This window comes from Marmota marmota, unplaced genomic scaffold, assembly GCF_001458135.2.
Source record: "Marmota marmota marmota unplaced genomic scaffold, marMar, whole genome shotgun sequence".
Classification (NCBI taxonomy): domain Eukaryota; kingdom Metazoa; phylum Chordata; class Mammalia; order Rodentia; family Sciuridae; genus Marmota; species Marmota marmota.
In genome coordinates, this window is record NW_025999977.1 from 37,342,285 (window position 1) to 37,362,544 (window position 20,260).

Sequence of the window (20,260 nt, forward strand, 5' to 3'; positions counted from 1 at the left end):
TTCCGATTACTGTCAATAAACCTTATGAACTAAAAACAAGTGAAAACCTCACACACACACAAACTCACTCTCTCTCTCTCTCTCTCTCTCCCCCTCTCTCTATTAAGATTAAGAAGCTAAGTTTCAGGAAGGTAAAAGTAGTTGCCCACATCCTTTTCATAACAATTTTTTAAAAGTTCTTAGGATGTATGAGGTTCTGTAAGAAGTATGTTACTTTCAAAATCTATTTTAATCCTTGCAAAAATATGGAAAGAAAATAGAACTGTAATCCCTTTTTATAGTGAGTAAATACACTTAAGTTAAAAAAAAATAAAATTTCTGGCTCCCACTACAAGACTAGTAAGTGACACAGCTGCGATTCAAGCCCAGTCAGACCATATTCAGAGTTCAAGCTGTTAAAGGATAACTAAAACAAACAAAATAATGTGTTTCTCATACAAACATAAAAATAAATGGCTTCAATTAATTTATTAAGTAACTGGGGAACAAATAAGATTTTCCAACTGGTTCAAAAAAGAATCAGAAGAGCAAACGCATACATAGCCAGTGGAGAATACTGAAATAAATTAGCTTAAAACATACAAAACTGGCTTCTTCCAAATAAGAGGAAAAGAAACCAACTGTACTTCTAACCAATGAGATTCCTTTGCACATCTAAGGACAAGAACAATTTACATTGCCATCCATATTTTACAACTTAAAAAACTGTGAAATAAATCCAAAGCAATGAAAGCTACAGATCCCAGAGAATCTGAGAACCAGGAAAACAGTTCTAAGTAGCACTTAGGTTTCTGCTGGAGGTACTTAGGAATCCTTTTGGTTCATTTCAGACTTTCTCAAGTTTTCCTTATACAGATCTTAAACACTCTGCATAATGTCTTTTCTCTTCTTTTAGATAAAGATCCACAGCTTCAAGATCTCTGACAAGAGGCTGAGGTACTCATAGATCAGCGGTAGAGCACAAAAGTTTTGAGGTCCTGAGTTTGATTCCCAGTACTGCAAAACAAAACAAAACAAAAAAGATCTCTGACAAGCACTAGAAAAAAAATAGTTACTTCTTTCCATAAAACTCATCTTTCACAAACACATACTAAGCCAGAAATTTAATTTATTGTGAATTTATATCTACATGCAGAAATAAATTAGGTCACAGGATGGTCAAGCCTCTTAAGAGATCAAAAACTAAAGAGGGTTTGATTTTAATGAACAATGATTTGAGAAACAGAACTGCTGTCTGAAGAATGAAACACAGTTAAATTGTTATTTTAAAATAAACAACCCAAAACAACTTGGTGTCTTTCTAATCAATTAAGCGTCTTAACTTCTACCCTATGGTTTCTTCAATAAAAAGGCAATTTCCACTTTCAACAAGATCAAGCAGGTGGACCTTTTCCTACTGCTCTAGGTAACTACAATGGAAAAGAGTGGTGGCGATCACACATAAAACAAACATGAGAAGACTGAAGAAGAGAGAAGGCAGACCAGCCAGGGACTTGGGACCCATGGAACAACACTTCGGTGGGTTCCCTGGTTTTCTTTTTACATCATATACCACAAAGAGCTGAAGAAGCAAGGAATGCAGAAAGGTAAATGGGGGAAGACAAAAGACCACTTTGGTTCTCTTAATTCAAAGGACTAAGAAAAGAGCAACACAGCAAGACAGAAAACTTTCAAGTAATAAACTGAATTCCAGTCCAAGAAAAAAGTTAAAGAAAAATCTGTGGCCACACACGCCAGGCTATAAGGTGCCCTAACTTAGCTTCCAATTTTCTCCAATCCCTGCCCCTGCCATAAAGTGACTGTGGAAACCACCTGCAGGGTCTGTATTTCTATCCATCCCACTGGAGTGGTTCAGAGGAGGCCTAAGCTTTCACCCCTGCCCAGGGGTAACAAGGTCATCCCCTCCCAGTGGTGTCAGCAAAGGCCACGTACAGGACAGTAATGAGACAGGGTTGAATCAGTGGAGGCCTGAAGAGGAGCTGAAAATCCCACCCCTACCACCAAGAAGTCCTGCTTTTTGTTAGTGGACCAACTCCTCAAAAGCACAACATAACACAAATTACCCAAAATTAAATAGATAATTTGAATAGCCATTAACTATTAAGGAAACTGAACTTATAATTTAAAAGTTTCAAAAAAAAAATCTGTCCCAGATCACTTCATCAGAGAATTTTATCAAATGTTTAAAGAAGAATTAAAGCCAACTCTACGTAATCTCTCTTAGGAAACAAAAGCTGAATTGGAAGCACTCCTCTATCCATTTTATGAAGTTTGTATTATCCTGATACAAAAACCAGAAAAAAGACTATGCAAAAGAAAAATATCTACAGACCATTACCTGAAGATAGACACAAAAATACTCAACAAAGTATTAAAAGAATTCAACAGTATATTAAAAACTGAATTTAATCAGGGATGCAAAGCTGGTTCATTCAAACATCAATCTAATCCACCAAAGGGAAAAAAAATCACATAATTATACCAATTGACACAGAAAAAATTATTTTTAAAAAGTCATTACTTACTCATGAGAACAACTCTCAGAAAATACTGAAATAACGAGGAACTTTCTCAAGTAGATAATGAGCATTTACAACCTACAGCAAACATTATTACACTCAGTGATAAAAGACCAAATGCATAATGCACCCACACACACACTACCAGGAATAAGGTAAACAAGTTCATTCTTACCACTCTAATTCAACATAGTATTAGAAGTTCTAGCCAATGCAAGAAGGCAAGAAAAAGAAGTAAGTCATACATAAATGAAGGGTCCCTGTCTGCAGATGACATGATGGTTCACACAGACATACTAAAGAAATTTACCCTGAAAATCTCCTGGAACTAAGTTAGTTCAGCAAGGTTACAGGTACAAGATAAACACTAAAAAAAAAATCAACTTTATTTCACATGAAAAAAAAACCTAGAGTGGGAGAAAAATTTTGCAAATCCTATCTATGGTAATGGACTTATATCTAGAACACTGTATATGGAGAACTCCTATAACTCAATAATAAAAAGGCAAATAATCCAATTAAAAATGGGTAAGGAATTTGAATAACATATCTACAAAGAAAAGGTAAAAATGTAAACAAGCACATGAAAACATGCTTGACATAATTTACCATCAGGCAAATCAAAACCACAAAGAGGTATCACCATACATCCACCAGGATGATATAACTTCTCCAGAATGGCTCTGATCAAAAAGACAGACAATAACAAGTGTTTGGGGAGAACCTTTAGGCAATGCTGCTAGGATAGTAAAATTTTACAGCCACTCTGGAGAACACTCTGGTAGTTCCTCAAAAGGTTAAACATAGTTACCCAATGACCCAACAACCCACTCCTAGATATATATACAAGAATGAAAACTTACAATTATATAAAACTTATACATGAATGTTCATGGAAGCATTATTCTTTTTTTTATAATTTTTTTTTTTTTTAAGAGACAGAGAAAGAGAGAGAGAGAATCTTTTTTGTAGATGGACACAACACAATGCCTTTTTTTTATGTGGTGCTGAGAATCGAACCCAGGTACCGCCTGTGCTAGGCAAGCGCTCTACCGCTGAGCCAGAATCCCAGCCCAATGGAAGCATTATTCTTAACAGCCAATAAGTGGAAACAACTCAAATGTCCATCAACTCATAGTGCCAAACCATCTTCCTGCCTCAGCCTCCCAATAAATAAAATGAGCCCTATCTATATAATAAATTATTTGGTCACAAAAAAGAATTAAGTACTGTTACACATGATACCACATAGAAGAACCCTGAAAACACCATGCTAAGTAAAAGACACGGTGGAGAAGACACCACATATTATATGATTCCACTTAGAAGAAATGTCAGAATAGGTACACACAGAGAGGTGGAACAGACTGGGGTTGCCTAGGGCAAAGGAGAGTCTGGAGGAGGGAGGACTAAGAATCACAATCTAATGAATGTGAGGGTTTGCGGGATAATAAAAATGTTTTAAAATTGATTTTGATAATTATATTAACTCAATGAATATACTAAAATCAATGACAGATCTCCAAATGGCTGCCTTATAGAAACTGACAAACTGATTCTAAAATTTCTGTGGATTTGCAAGAACTCAGAATATACAAGATAATGTTGAAAATGAAGAACAAAGTAGGACAGGTACTCTCTGTTTTCAAAACTTCCTACCAAACAATGGCAATCAAGATAGTTGGTATTGGGCTGGGGTTGTGGCTCAGCGGTAGAGCAGTCGCCTAGCATGTTTGAGGCCCTCAGTTGGATCCTCAGCACCACATATAAATAAATAAAATAAAGGTATTATGTCCACCTACAACTAAAAAAAAAAAAATTTAAAACAAAAAAGATAGTTGGTATTGTCATAAGGATAGATGCATCAATGGAATAGAAATGAGATTTCAGAAATATATCCATGAGTCTTTATGCAAACATCACATGGTTCAACAGTTGCACACCTGGATATTTACCTCAGAGAAGTAGTACACAGTCACACAAAGACCTGTACCCAAATGTTCACAGCATATTTATTCCTAACAGCCAAACACTAGAAATAATTCAGATGTCCTTCAATGGGTATTTCCATATGAAGGAATATTAAGGATACTGAGGAATACTAAGGACGAAAAAAAAGAACAAACTATTGATTCATGTAATAACTTTAATTCCAGGAAATTATGTTAAGTGAAAAACACCAATTCCCAAGAATTGTATGCTGTATAACTCCATTTATATAACATTCTTCTAATGACAAAAATGTAGATTAGACTATTTTAATCTACAATTATAGATTCATGTTTACCAGGTCAGGGAAAGGAAGGTTGTAACTAAAAAAAGGGCACAATAAAAAATTCTGTGACAAACTTCTTCTGTATCTTAGCTGTATCAATGTCAGTGTCCTGGTTGTAATTACCACTGAGAAAAACTGGGCAAAGGGGTCATGGCATATCTTTGTACTATTTCTTACAACTGCATGGGACTCTACAATGATCTCAAAATAAGTCTTAGAAAAGGAGGGGGGGGGGAGAGAGAAAATCCCTAAACTCTATAGTTTGACAAATCCAGGTAAACAGAACATTACTATTTCTTTTTTTTTCTTCTTCTTCTTTTAATTTATTTTATTTTTTATTTGAGATGGGGTCTTGCTATGCCAAGGTTGGTCTCCAACTCATGGTGCTAAACTATCTTCCTGCCTCAGCCTCCCAAGTGCTGGGACTATAGGCTAAGGCCACTGCACCAAGATCTGATTTATTACTATTTTCTAAAAGGAGATGGGTAGGAGGAAGAGAAAAGGGGAAAAGAGAGAGGAGGAGGGGAGAAGGAAAGGGTATAGGAGGACAGGGAAAAACAGAAGAGGTGAGATTTTCAAACACTGTGATTTTAGGAAATTATCAAGTTTCTTTATCTGTAAAGCACAGATTAATATCCAATTCAGTGATAGGCTGAATAACTCAAAATATATCCACACCCCAATCCCTGAAAGACATAAATGTTACTTATGTATGGGGGGAGAAACTTGTATATAAGTAGTAACTATTTTTGCAATGGGGGATTATTTTGAAATTATCAGGGTGGGCCCTAAATACAATTCACATAAAGTATATCCTTTTAAGAGGAAGGCAAAGGGAGACTTGACTGCAGACAGAGGGGAGAAAGGGAATGCCACCATAGAGGCAGAGACTGCATTGATGCAGCCATAAACCAAGGAATGCCAGTTGTCACCAGAGCTTAGAAGAGGTCAGGAGTGATTCTCCCCTAGAGCCTCTGGAGGAGGCAAGGCCCTCCTATACTTCAATCTCAGTTGATTGATACTAATTTCAAAATTTCTTATCTCCAGAACTCTGACTAAATAAATTTCTGTTGTTTTAAGCCACTAGGTTTGTGGTAATTTATTATAGCAGCCATAGGAAACTAATATAAATATCTACCCATCTCCTAGAAATGCTGGGAAAAGTAAATAAGTATGTATGGAAAAGGCCCCTGAGGAGTCTACAGTACAATTGAGAAAATCAGACACAATTTTGGAATCATTAATTTAAAATAAGAATACAACAGCTCAAATTTTTTAACAGCTAAAAAATTCTAGATTATAAAATATCTATCTATCTATCTATCTATCTATCTATCTTTGGGAATACTTATACCTAATGTAAACTCAGTTCTCTGAAGATCAGCCACTCAACAGACAAGAACTAGTTATCACTGTAGCAAAAAATAAGAGTCAACTTGATTAACTCTGACTTCTAATATATTTCTTCTCTGAAGGAAAGAGAAGCTCAATTAAACTGGTTTCATGCCTACCATAAATTTAACAAAATGAGGTCATTCTGGCACTGCCTGGACTACTCTAGATTATTTCAATTCTCCTTTTCTTCACACTCATTCTTACAAAACAAAGCAAACATAATTCTTCCTTTACTTTAATCAATCAGTTTTAATGAACAACCACATTTAAAATACAACTTAAGCCCACCACCTCTGACCAGAGGCTGGACAGGAACCGCTGCGCCCCACCTCCTTGGGAGCCAGGAACCACAGCGCCTGCACAGAGAAGAACACGGCGCCTGGGAGGACAGGAACACCACACTGTGGGTCCCTATCCACCAACCTGTGGCTACACCCAAACCACCTCCATCTTGGGACACTGCAGCCATAGCCACAGCCCTTGTCACGTGCAATCTCCACCATGGGACAACGGACAGGGCCAGAGGCAGCTGCCCACTGGAGCACCACACACCACAGTATGCCATCACTGAATAGGCCACCCAACGCCATCAAACAGCCCATCCTTCCAGCCACATCTCTGAAAGCAGTTACCTCCATCTTGGAACACCTCCACTGCTATCTTGGGACACCTCCACTGCCACCTCTACCACCTTTAGTTGGGGCAGACTCCATCTTGGGACACTGACTGAGACCTGGAAGCCCAACAGTAAGCTACCTACAGTCTTGATGCTACTGCCACCACCAACTAGGGCTGTGGCCGCTTCCATCTAGGGGCAACAACCAGGGCCTGGAAGACCATCACCAAGGTCCCTGTGGGCCCATTTGCACCAGAGGTATCCCTACTAGATGTGCTGACAGTCACAATCCCGTTGTGAAGGGGACAGGGAGCCTTGCATGAGGTTGCCTCTTTTTTTTTCGTTTATCTTCTCCTGCTAACAACCAACTTCTTTTGATTCCCCTTTCACTTATCCTATAATCTAATACCTCTATATTCTCACATCCTACCTCATCAACATCACATCCTACCCCACCCCTTCTCTCTCCGATCACCACTAGAAATTGTAAACCCTTATGCAAACCTACTGGCTATATGGCAGAAAATAATCGTACTCGTCTTGTAATGGCAAAACTGTCAGTATCTAAATAGAAGCTAATTGATTTATGGCTGCGTATTAGTTGCACTGGGTGCTATAAACATTGATGTCCCCCTTAAAGGTGAGGTATTCGTAACCTGCAGGGTCACTACAAGATTATAGGGTAAAAACTACAATACCTCAGATCCACCCTGCAAGACAGGAAGACACATAGACAACATGAAAATATAACAGAGGAAAATGCCCCAAACAAACCAAGATACTTTAATAATAGAATCCATTGACAGCTCAGTAGATGAAATAACAGAGAAGGTGTTCAGAATGTACATAATTAAAATGATCTGGGAATTAAAGAATGAGCTAAGAGAGCAAATACAGGCAAAAACTGACCACTCCAACAAAGACATAAGACAGCAAATACAGGCAGCAAAGATTAATTCAAGAAAGGGATAGAGATTTTGAAAAATAATCCAAATAGAAATCCTTGAAATGAAGGAAACAATAAACCAAATTAAAAACAAAAAAAATAGAAAGCATCACCAACAGACTAAATTACTTGGAAGACAGAACCTCAGACAACGAAGACAAAATATACAATCTTAAAAATAAAGTTGACCACACAGTGAAAATGGTAAGAAACCATGAATAGAACATCCAAGAATTATGGGATAACATCAAAAGACCAAATCTAAGATTTATTGGGATAGAGGAAGGAACAGAGTTTTAAATCAAAGGAATGCACAATCTCTTCAATGAAATAATATCAGAAAATTTCCCAAACATAAAGAATGAATTGGAAAATCAAATACAAGAAGCTTACAAATGTACAAAATTACAACAGATCTACACCAAGGCACATTATAATGAAAATGACTAGCATACAGAATAAGGATAAAATTGTAAAGGCCACAAGAGAGAAGAATCAGATTATGTATAGGGGAGACCAATTCAGATCTCAGCAGATTTTTCAACCCAGTCCCTTAAGGAAAGGAGATCCTGGAACAACATATACCAAGAGCTAAAAGAAAATGGATGCCAATCAAGAATCTTATATCCAGCAAAATTAAACTTCAGAGTTAATGACGAAATAAAAAACCTTCCAAGATAAAACAAAAGTTAAAGAATTTACAGCAAGAAAGCCTGCACTACAGAACATTCTTAGCAAATATTCCATAAGGAGGAAATGAAAAAGAATAATGAAGATCTGCAAAAGGAGGGAACTACACTAAAGGAAAAGCCAATCAAGTCAAGTTAAAAACCAAAAATAAACCAGAATTACTGGGAATGCAAAACATATTTCAATAATGGCCTAAACTCATCAATTAAAAAACACAGACTGCCAGATTGGATTTAAAAAAAAAAAAAGACCCAACAATACGCATCCTTTAAGAGACTCATCTCACAGGAAAAACATCCACAGACTGAAGGTGAAAGGATGGGGAAAAAACTTATCACTCACATGGATCCCATAAACCAGCAGGGGTTTCCATCCTCATATCAGATAAAGTAGACTTCAAACCAAAGTTAGTGAAAAGGGATAAAGAAGGACATTTCATACTACTCAAGGGAATCATACCTCAACAAGATATAAATATCTATGCCCCAAACAATGAACCATCTATGTATATCAAACCAACCCTTCTCAACTGCAATAATCAAATAGACCACAACACAATGATACTGGGTGACTTCAGCATACCTCTCTCACCACTGAATAGATCTTCCAAACAAAAACTAAACAAACTACAGAACTCAATAAAACAATTGTTTAGACTTAACAGATGTACATAGAATATTCCACCCATCAACAAGCAAATACATTTTTTTCTCAGCAGCATATGGATCCTTCTCCAAAAAAGACCACATTATGTCACAAAGCAAGTCTTAGCAAATACAAAAAAACAGAGATATTACCCTGCATTCTATCTGACCATAATCAAATGAAATTAGATATGAATGATAAAACAAAAAAATAAAAGCTACTCCAATACCTGGAAACTAAATAATATGCTACTCATCAGGGAGGAGATAAAAAAAATTCTTAGAGGTAAATGAAAACTCTGATACTATGTATCAAAATCTCTGGGATACTATGAAGGCAGTGCTAAGAGGAAAGTTTATTGCATTAAACTCATTAAAAGAAGAAAAAGTCAACAAATAAATGACTTAACATTACATCAAAAAGCCCAAGGAAAGTAAGAACAAACCAACACCAATAGTAGAAGACAGGAAATAATTAAAATCAGGGCTGAAATCAATAAGATTGAATCAAAAGAATTCAAAACATTGACAAAACAAAAAGCTAGTTCTTTGAAAAAATAAATAAAACTGACAAACCCTCAGCCACCCTAATAAAAAGAGGGAGAAAGAAAACTCAAATTACTAAAATTCATGATGAGAAAGGAAATATCACAACAGACACTACTGAAATACAGAAGACAATTAGAAACTATTTTGAAAATTTATACTCCAGTAAAATAGCCTTGAAGACACCAATAAATTTCTAAAGGCAACTGATCTACCCAAACTGAACCAAGAGGACATATGCAATTGAAACAGATCAATTTCAACAAGGAAATAGAGGATGCCATCAAAAGCCTACGAACTAAGAAAAGCTCAGGACCAGACGAATTCTCAGCCCAGATATACAAGACCTGCAAAGAATAATTAATACCAATACTCCTCAAATTATTCCATGAAATAGAAAAGGAGGAAAACCTTCCAAACTTATTCTATGAGGCTAGTATCATCCTGATACTAAAACCAGACAGATACAAATCAAGGAAAAAAAATTTCAGACCAATATCCCTGATGAACATAGATGGAAAAATTCTCAATAAAATTCTAGCAAGTTGCATACAAAAACATAGTTAAAAAATAGTGAAACATGATCAAGTGGTGTTCATCCCAGGGATGCAAGGATGGTTCAACATACAGAAATCAATAAATGTAATTCATCACATCAAAAGACCTAAAGATAAGAATCATATGATTATATCAATTGATGCACAGAAAGCATTTGACAAAATACACCCTTTTATGTTCAAAACACCAGAAAAACAAGGGATAGTAGGAACACACCTCAACATTATAAAAGATATCTATGCTAAACCCAAGGCCAACATCATTCTAAATGGAGAAAAACTGGAAACATTCCCTCTAAAAACTGGAACAAGCCAGGGATGCCTTCTTCCGCCACTTCTATTCAGCATAGTCCTTGAAAGTCCAGCCAAAGCAATTAGATGAAAGAAATTAAAGGGATATGAATAGGAAAAGAACCTAAACTACCACTATTTGCTGAAGACATGATTCTATACTTAGAGAATCCAAAAAAATTCCACGAGAAAACTTCTAGAATTAAAAAATGAATTCAGCAAAGTAGCAGGATATAAGATCAATATCCATAAATCAAATGCATTTCTATACATCAAGTGATGAATCCTCTAAAAGAGAAATTAGGAAAACTATCCCATTCACAATAGTCTCGAAAAAAAAATAAAATATTTCAGAATCAATTTAACAAAACAGGTAAAAGACCCCTACAATGAAAACTACAGAATACTGTAGAAAAAAAAACTGAAGAAGACCTTAGAAGATGGAAAGATCTCCCCTCTTCTGAGACAGGCAGGATTAATATTGTCAAAATGGCCACACCACCCAAAGTGCTTATCAGATTCAATGCAATTCCAATTAAAATCCCAACATCATTCCTTATTGATATATAAAAAACAATCATGAAATTTATTTGAAAAAAATAAGAGACCCAGAATAGCCAAGCAATCCTTAGCAAGAAGAGTGAAGCAGGTGGCATCACTATACCAGACCTTAAACTATACTACAAAGCTATAGTAACAAAAATGGCATAGTATTGGCACCAAAATAGACACATAGACCAATGATACAGAATAGACACAAACCCACATAAAGTTATCTCATATGAGACAAAGGTGCCAAAAACACACATTGGAGAAAAGATAGCCTCTTCAACAAATGGTGCTGGGAAATATGGAAATCCATATGATACAAAATGAAGCTAAACTCCTCTCACCATGCACAAAACTCAACTCAAAGTGGATCAAGGACCTACGAATTAGACCAGAGACCCTGCGCCTAAAAGATGAAAAAGTAGGCCCAAATCTTTACCATGTTGGCTTAGGGTCTGACTTCCTTAACAAAACTCATACTATAACACAAGAAATAAAATCAAGAATCAATAAATGGGATCGATTCAAACTAAAAAAAGCTTCTTCTCAGCAAAAGGAACAATCAATAAGGTGAAGAGAGAGCTTACATTTGGGGAGCAAATTTTTACCACAGAACACACATCAGATACAGCACTAATCTCACGGATATATAAAGAACTCAAAAAACTTAACACCAAAAAAAAACAAACAACCCAATCAATAAAGGGGCTAAGGAGCTGAACAGACACTTCTCAGAAGAAGATATACAATCGATTAACAAATATATGAAAAAATGTTCAACAACCCTAGCAATTAAAGAAGTATAAATCAAAACTACTCTAAGATTTCATCTCACTCCAGTCAGAATAGCAGTTATCAAGAATACAAACAACAATAAGTGTTGGCAAGGATGTGGGGGAAAAGCACACTCATACACTGCTGGTGGAACTGCAAATTGGTGCAGCCAATCTGGAAAGCAGTATGGAGATTCCTTAGAAAACTTGGAATGGAACCACCATTTGACCCAGCTATCCCACTCCTCGGTCTATACCCAAAGGACTCAAAAACAGCATACTATAGTGATGTAGCCACATCAATGTTCATAGCAGCATAATTCACATTAGCCAAACTGTGTAATCAACCTAGATGCCTATCAATAAATAAATGAATGGATAAAGAAACTGTGGTAAATATACACACAATGGAATATTACTCAGCAATAAAAGACAATAAAATTATGGCATTTGCATGTAAATGGATGGAGTTGGAGAATATAATGCTGAGTAAGCCAATACCAAAAACCCAGAGGCCAAAAGTTTTCTCTGATAAGTGGATGCTAATCCTTAATGGGGTGTGCGGGGCATGGTATGAGTGAAGGAAGTTTGGATACGGCAAAGGGGAGGGAGGGACATGGGGGTAGGTAAGGTGGTGAAAGGAGATGGACATCATTACCCTAGGTACATGTATGACTGCATGAATGGTGTGACCCTACTTTGGGTACAACCAGAGAGGTCAAAACTTGTGCTCCATTTGTGTATGATGAATCGAAGAGCATTCTGTTGTCATATATAACAAACACACTAACATTTATTAGAACAAATAAATAAAATTATATATATTAAAAATAAATAAAAATTAAAAATAAAATACAACTTAAGTTTAAATTTAACTTAAATCTGTAGTTACATTATATTAACTATTATTGTAGTTACAAGTATATTATCCCAGTAATTCACGCTCTCCAGTCTGAGGAATACATCATAAAATATCATTATGTTTCTTCTTATAAACCTGGTAATATATTTTTACTGAATTCCACGGTGACATAATGGAGAATGCAAGAGTATTAAAAAAAAAGTGTAAAAACACATATGACAACACATGAAAGGGGAAACAGCAAAAAAGGATGTCTCATTTAAAATTACCACATGGGACTGGGGTTCTAGCTCAGTGGTAGAGCACCTGCCTAGCACATGTGAGGCACTGGGTTTGATCCTCAGCACCTCATAATTAATAAATAAATAATGAATAAAGGTATCATGTCCATCTACAATTAAAAAAAAAAAATTTTAAGTTTTCTTCTTAAAACAACAAAAAAATCCTACCACGTCATTGACAGAATCAGCAAATCAACCACAAAGTTAATGTCCAGCAAGAATATTCAAAAATTCAAAAGATACACTCTTATTCAAAGAATCCTTAAGTACAGTATATTTTAAATTTATATTGCTTTAAAACAAGCATGAAAGCATATCAGTTAAGAGCACAGCCTCTGAAACTAGAACATTTAGGTTTGAATTTATGTCATTTAATCTCTTTGGGTCTCAGATTCTTCAAAAGGAAAAATGAGGATAATACTAGTATTTAGGATAATACTAGTATTTATCTCAAAATGGAAGTTATAAGCATAAAAGGTGTTAAAGCACTTACAATGGAATCTGATAAATAATAAGCATTTGGTAAATATTAGCTATTATCCCTTTGCCCCAAATACTGGGGACTGAACCCAGGCCACTCTACCATTAAGCTACATCCTTGGCCCTTTTTCTGTTTTACTTTGAGACAAGTTATCTGTAAGGACTCATCTGAACTGTCATCTTGATTGGATTAAGATATTCCTGAAATTAGGAGGCTGCAGGGTGTGTCAATGAGGGTGTTTCTAAGAATGACTGGCATGTGAAACAGCAAACTGAGGGAGAGATCCACCCTAAGTATGGGCAGCACAGTCCAATAGGTTGAGGCCCAAATGGAACAAAAAGTTAGAAGAACAAGGAAGTAGACCCAAACTCAATTCTTGAGCTGATGCTTTGACTTCTGCTAGGATCGCTTGAAGATATCAGTTCTAGTTCCTTCATTCTTCCAAAGTGGTCTCTAACCAGCAACTCTCCAGGAAGTTTCCAGGCCTCTGGGGATACATCATTGATTCCTCTTATTCTGAGGCTCCAACTTGGAATAGCTACCTATTCCTTCAACTCTCCAGCCTGCAGGTGGCCTGCAGATTATCTAGAGTTCAGTGATGTAAGCCAATCTAATGTATCACCATATAAATATTAAAAATGTGATATTTTAGATTGGCTTACATGACTGAGAAAACTAAAGAATATGAATATATTCTGTTAGTTCTGTTCCTCTAGAGAACCCTGACTAATATATTCTTGTTAAGTTGCCCAGGCTGGCCTTGAATTTACAATCCTCCTACCTCAACCTCCCAAGTAGCCAGGATTACTGGAATTCACCACCATGCCCATCATGTTAGCTACTATCTATTATAAAAGAGGTTATCATTACTACCTAGATCTTACCCAACTCTGTTCCCATCACCAAGCTTATGGTAGGTATCCAAAAATGTTCAAGTAAAGAAACATTTTGGTACTCAAGCTACTAGTTTTCACCATTTTCTCCCTAACCCCACAAAGGTAAATTTTTATTTAAAAGCCACAGAATATAAGAACGAAATCATTACAAGAAAGTAATTATATTATTTACAGAACAGCAGAAAGAGCCATATCCAAAGATGCCTTTCCCAAGACAAGTTTCCTCCAGCAGAGTTAGAAACAACCCTTTCACTCCACCCAGCCCTAAGGACTACTGCTACCACTCCTTTCTCTTCCATCATTCTCTCATTCCCATCTTTCATCCAGCATTTCTGTTCTTTGTAACAGCACTACCAGATACCAGCTCACCAAAATGCTATTCATGAGTTCTCCCAAGGGAATTTACCGTTTCTTTGTACAAACATAACATGTATGTGAATTCTTGAGATGGAAAACTAAGGGAAATGTAAGCATTCCCTTCATCTGCATCCCTAGAACAGTGATCTACTCCTCTGAGGAAGTAAACAAGCTTTCAGAAAACTCAACTGTGAAAGACTGTGGATAGAATGGTAAATCATCTACTGTTAGCTTTCACCGGAGGTCACCCTCAGATATCCTTTTCATTTGCCTCCCTGTTACCACCATAAGACCCCAGAGGCCTGTTGCCTCTCTAGGGAGAGGTCTGAGTGAAGGCCTTTTGGGTTATTATCTTACCCTCAACAGTACAGGGTCTCACCAAAGGCTCTTCTTAGCTCCATTATGGCATTCAAAACCTTGCAGCCAAAGGAAGTACAGCCTGTCCTTGTTATCTAAGGACAATCAGCAGAGCAGGGGAAAAGGCCACGCAGCAATTCCTCTTAAATAAGGACCATCAGAATGACAAAAAAAGAGTTAATGAGAATTTCTCAAAAAAAAAAAAAAAACGGAAACAAAAAAATCAACTTTTCATAATGTACCATGTATTATATTGATAAAATTTAGGTTATACTTGCAATTATGTACTAGTTCCTATGACAAGGAATAAATAAATTGATGGAGGGCTTGGAGCATAACTTTGTAACAAATCTATATAACAGCATGATATGACAGCTTTGATTTCACATTTGCTTTTTGAAAGACAATTATATAAACGTCATTTCAGAACAAAAAAAATTATATTTCATAATTTTCTCTCCTAGATCTTCTCAAACTACTTTTAAAAGAATTTAAAGCATATCTCTCAACATTATCCCTGCTGGTTTTCCTCATCAAGTAAACTAGTCTAGCATCTAGCACTGCCATATTCTTACTTATGTCTCTTTATTATGATTATTACTATTAAAGTACAATGTATTTATGGTAAGGTACACAAATAGTAGAATGTGTAACTTAAATTTTACAATTGGGGCTGGGGATGTGGCTCAAGTGGTAGCGCGCTCGCCTGGCATGCGTGCGGCCTGGGTTCGATCCTCAGCACCACATACAAATAAAGATGCTGTGTCCGCCGAAAACTAAAGAATAATTAATAAAATTCTCTCTCTCTCTCTTTCTCTCTCTCTTGCGAGCACTATCTCTCTTTAAAAAAAAAAAATTTTACAATTATATGCCTATTCCAAGACACAGAATATTTTCCAACGTCCTAGAAGATTTCCTCCTGCCCCTTCCCAGTCATTCTCCACTACCCTGAAGTAACCATTATTCTGACTTACATCATCAGGAAGTAGTTGTTGTTTCTGAACTTCATTTAACGGAATCATGCACTATGCAATCTTATGTCTGCCTTAGACTATGAGATCTCACCATGTTGATGTGTGTTTTTGTAGTTTATTCTCTTTTGATTGCTTTTTAATGATTCCTTTTATATCACAATTTATTAATCCATTCTGCTGATGAGCATTCAGATTGTATCCAATTTGGGGTTATTCTGAATAAAGACATATGAACATTCTTTCATGCACTTTTTCTAAACACATGCATATATTTCTCCTGGATATACCTAGAAATAGAATGACTGGATTATGGGTAAGAGTGGACACAGCTACAGATTTTCAAAGTGACTGTACCATTTTACACTCCAACCAACACTATCTATGTGATCCAGTCAATCTACATCCATGCCAACATTAGCACTGACCATCTTTTAATTTTAGCTAATCTGGAAGGCATATGAATATCTTATTATTGTTTAATTTATATTTCCCTGTTGACTAATAATGTTGAGTATCTTTTTATATGCATGCTGGCCATATAGAAAGTACCCTTCAAGTTTCATTTTCTAATTAAATACTTATTCTTACTGATTTTACCAATAAATAAACATACATATTCTGAGTATATGGCCTTGGTCAGATATATGAATTGCAAATTTCTTCTTCCAGTCTATATTTTGTTCTTCATTCTCTTAACAGAAATTTTTAGATGGAGGGAAGTTATCAGTTTTAATGAAATGTCAAGACAAATTTATCATTCATTTTTACAGTCACTGCTTTCTGAGTCCTTTCAAAAATGTCTATCTACTCTACTCACTTATTCCTTGATTTACGCTTATGGTTTGAGAAGTTCTCCACCATACTCACAATTCATGAAATACTGCATCTTTGAAAGGCTTGTGTTTTCATCTTGCTGTCGATTTGCAGTGCATTCATATTATGTTGTTAGGTGCTGGATAACTATCATTATAAATGTTGGGTGATCCACTTTATAAACTAGAGGATTCATCAGTGATTACTTCCATATTAAAATCACTTCTGTACAAATATTAAGAACCTAATGTAAATTTTAAAATTCTAAAGCCCGTTATTACAGCTTTTTTCCCCAAACATACCTTAAATAATTCTTCCTTTCCCTTTGAACCCAATCATGAAGAAGCCCTGCTGCATCCTTTTCCTTAAATTAATGAAAAACAAATTTCCAATTTCCAACCATATAGTTACAAAACAAACTTACTTTACTCTTGCCTCTACTGACCCAGCAGGTGTTCCGCCTCCTCCACCCTGGGCCTCTTCCCACCTAATCCATTTTATATTCTGCTTTCAAAACACATGGAATTTGAACTCTGCTCTGCCACAGCTGATGACCTGGTTCACTCCCTCATCAACTCATCTGGAGTATGAAATTGGCCTTAACTGGTCTCTTTCTTACATTCTGTCTTTCATCCTGTCATAAATCACCTCTCAAGAATATAATTTTGATCATGGCACTCATCTAATAAAATCCTTCTTCAGTCCTTACTGCCCACAGGATAAAGTCTCTTAAAGTTTCTCTTAGCTGAGAATTCCAACCTAGCTTCTCTCCCAGCAATACCTACAACACTGTCATATGACCCTCATAGGACCTCTCATTCATGCTGGCTTCACATTGCTTCCTCCAACTACCAGAGCCCTTTCTTCTGTATCCTCCAGTCAGTTCCCTTCCTCTCTTGGCCAGGTCCATCCCAGCAGAAGCAACCGTTCCCTTTTATGTGTACCCACCACAGCTATATTTGAGTTTTCAGCACAATGTATTAGTTAATCATTTATTTGTTCATCTCATTCACTAGTCTTCAAATTTCTGGACTTCGGTTTCTCCTTGAACTCTTCAAAATAAGATCAGGAATTAATCTTTAAATCCCAAAGTCTTGGCAAGATTACGATAGAAAGGTTCAAAGAAAGAATGAATGGCCCTAAGTCACTTTTATTTGTGATTTTTTTTCCTATAAAGATTAGAAAAATTAACAATGAACCATCCTAAAACAATTTTTAAAAGTACCCAGCAAGTTTTTCTTTCAAAGAATTTTCTTTTTCCAGTACTAGGAATTGAACCTAGGGCCTCATGCATGCTAGGCAAATGCTCTACCATTTAGTTACAACCCCAGTCCTTTTTATTTTATTTTCAGACTTTGTTGTCAAGTTACCCAGACAGGCCTAGAACCTGTGATCCTCCTGCCTTACCCTCCAGAGTAGCCAGGATAATAAGTGCAAGCCATCATGTCTAGCTCTTTCAAAGAATTTCATCAAAATTCAAATATTAATTATTGACATGTGTTTCCTAGTAGAAATAGTCACAACTCTTTGTTTTAAACTAATAACATCAAAAGTAGGATGAATATACCACTTAAGCAAAGTAAGTAACTGTAGTCATCACAGATCACTACTAGATGCCAACAGAATGAATCAGTTATTATTTAACAACTAAAAGATCACAAACAATGATTCCCTTGAAATCAATTACAGTACAAATCTGTTCACATATTTCCCTTTAACACATAAATCTGTATATAAACAGACAACAGGCATACAGTTTACAAACATAAGCTTAAACATAATGACAATAGTAGTTATACACTTTGGTACAAAATTACTGAATTTCAATGTGTCTCACTTTTCTTGTCTGTAAAACAAAGATGATAACTTCATAATGCTGCTAGCTGAGAGCATGTAATAAGGCCCTCGACACAGTGCATGGCCAGTAAGTGCATAATAATAAATATCAACCCTAATCACTGTACTTTTTAACTTTTTTAAAAATCCTTTTACACACACTCTCTTTTTCCTCCTTCACAACAACACAATGAAATTATCTAGGCAAAAAATGCTATCTCCATTTCAGAGATAGGGCATCCAACAGAGTAGTTACAAAATTGCCCTAAAATACTTCAAGGCATAGTTTGAACATAATCACACATAATTTCAACCCCAAAACAAACTGACCAAATCTCCAAAGATCCATTTGGAAGAGTCTTTGGGGATTTCCCCATTATTTCCTTCTGGTGGTCAGCAGCAACCGCTTTCAGACCTGTAGGGATAGATGATTCCCACAATTTGCTCAAGTTGAAAGGTAGAAACAGCCTCACTTTCACAGTGCCTGACTCACACAAAGTGCTACGTGCTTCCTCAATTACAGAACAATGAAATCCACAAAAATCAAACCTGTCACCAAACACGAAAAATCACTTAAAAAAAATTATGCTTAATCTGTCTATCTGTCACATCAAAGTACAACATAAAAATTGGGGGAAAAAAAAGCAATTTTCTTTCACTAACTCAAAAATATACAATTTTTCATAAAGGACTTTGATCAAAACAGTTTTTAAAACCCAACTAGTTATACTTCATGACACATTTCTTTGCCCAAATAAGTGAGGAATATGAATAATGTTTCATCTTAGCAATATTTTAAACAATACTTAAGTACTTTGAGTTTAAACTGAAATTCACTCCCCAATCTTACCCATATAAAGCAATTCAGTGTCTGTATGAACTTCAAAGGCAGATGCAATGCTGCAAGGAAACGCACCCCAAACCCAGGGACCCACCACAAAGCAGAATGGCTCTACAACTACAAGTAAGAGCCTTATCTTTCTATCTCTTCAAACAGGCAGTTAAATGCGAAGAAGCCTCGTAAAGATCAGGCTTTGGCATCAGCCTCTAGCAAAGCCTACCTTTACCTTCGCGGCACTGCCAAGCTGGCAGCTACGACTCACACCTCTTTATGCAAAACAGCTGCAGCCCCTGCCCTCGACAGCTCCCGCTCAAGTCTGGCACATGGCTGCCACTTGCGACATTTTGGCTCAGGAGATTTTAACAGGGGCATGCTCGGGGTGTGGTCAGGACAGTGCAGCTCCCAGAATCCCCGAGGTCTGGGCGGGAAGGTCCCACGCTCCGTCCAGAGCACCAACAGGGCACCCAACCCTGCCCGCCCCACGGCCACCTCGCCCTCGCCGCCCTGACTCGCGCGGCCCCTCGGCTGCCAAGGCCTCCACCACCTTGTGCGAAACGCTCGCCCGCGTCTCCTCAAACCTGAGAGGGTGAAACCTCCCCGCAAGCTGGAACCCCAATTCCCGGCGGAGTGACCATCACCTGGGCCGCAGCCCGGGGGAGGCCCGCAGCTTGCGAGGAGGAGCCGTGGTTGCGCCTTCCCCTCCCGCAACTCGGAGATCCCCGGGTCGCCGCCATTTTACCCGCATCCTATCCCCCCCCCCC

General features: G+C 36.9%; 1 protein-coding gene across 5 annotated transcripts in view; it reads right to left on the minus strand.

The window, feature by feature from the left end:
* Positions 1–19,903, minus strand: part of Lclat1 (lysocardiolipin acyltransferase 1) — a 179,732-nt gene extending 159,829 nt beyond the window's left edge. The window contains exons 1-2 of one of the 5 annotated variants that reach the window (XM_048804590.1): positions 17,125–17,186; positions 16,877–17,005 (exon numbers count right to left, since the gene is read on the minus strand). The gene's annotated coding sequence lies outside the window, so the exon portion shown is untranslated. Of the gene's footprint in view, positions 1–16,876; positions 17,073–17,124; positions 17,187–18,988; positions 19,312–19,508; positions 19,690–19,719 lie in introns of those variants that run through there. The other 4 variants (XM_048804589.1, XM_015479796.2, XM_048804591.1 and 1 more) reach the window with 4 other exon arrangements.
* Positions 19,904–20,260: the final 357 nt, after the last annotated feature.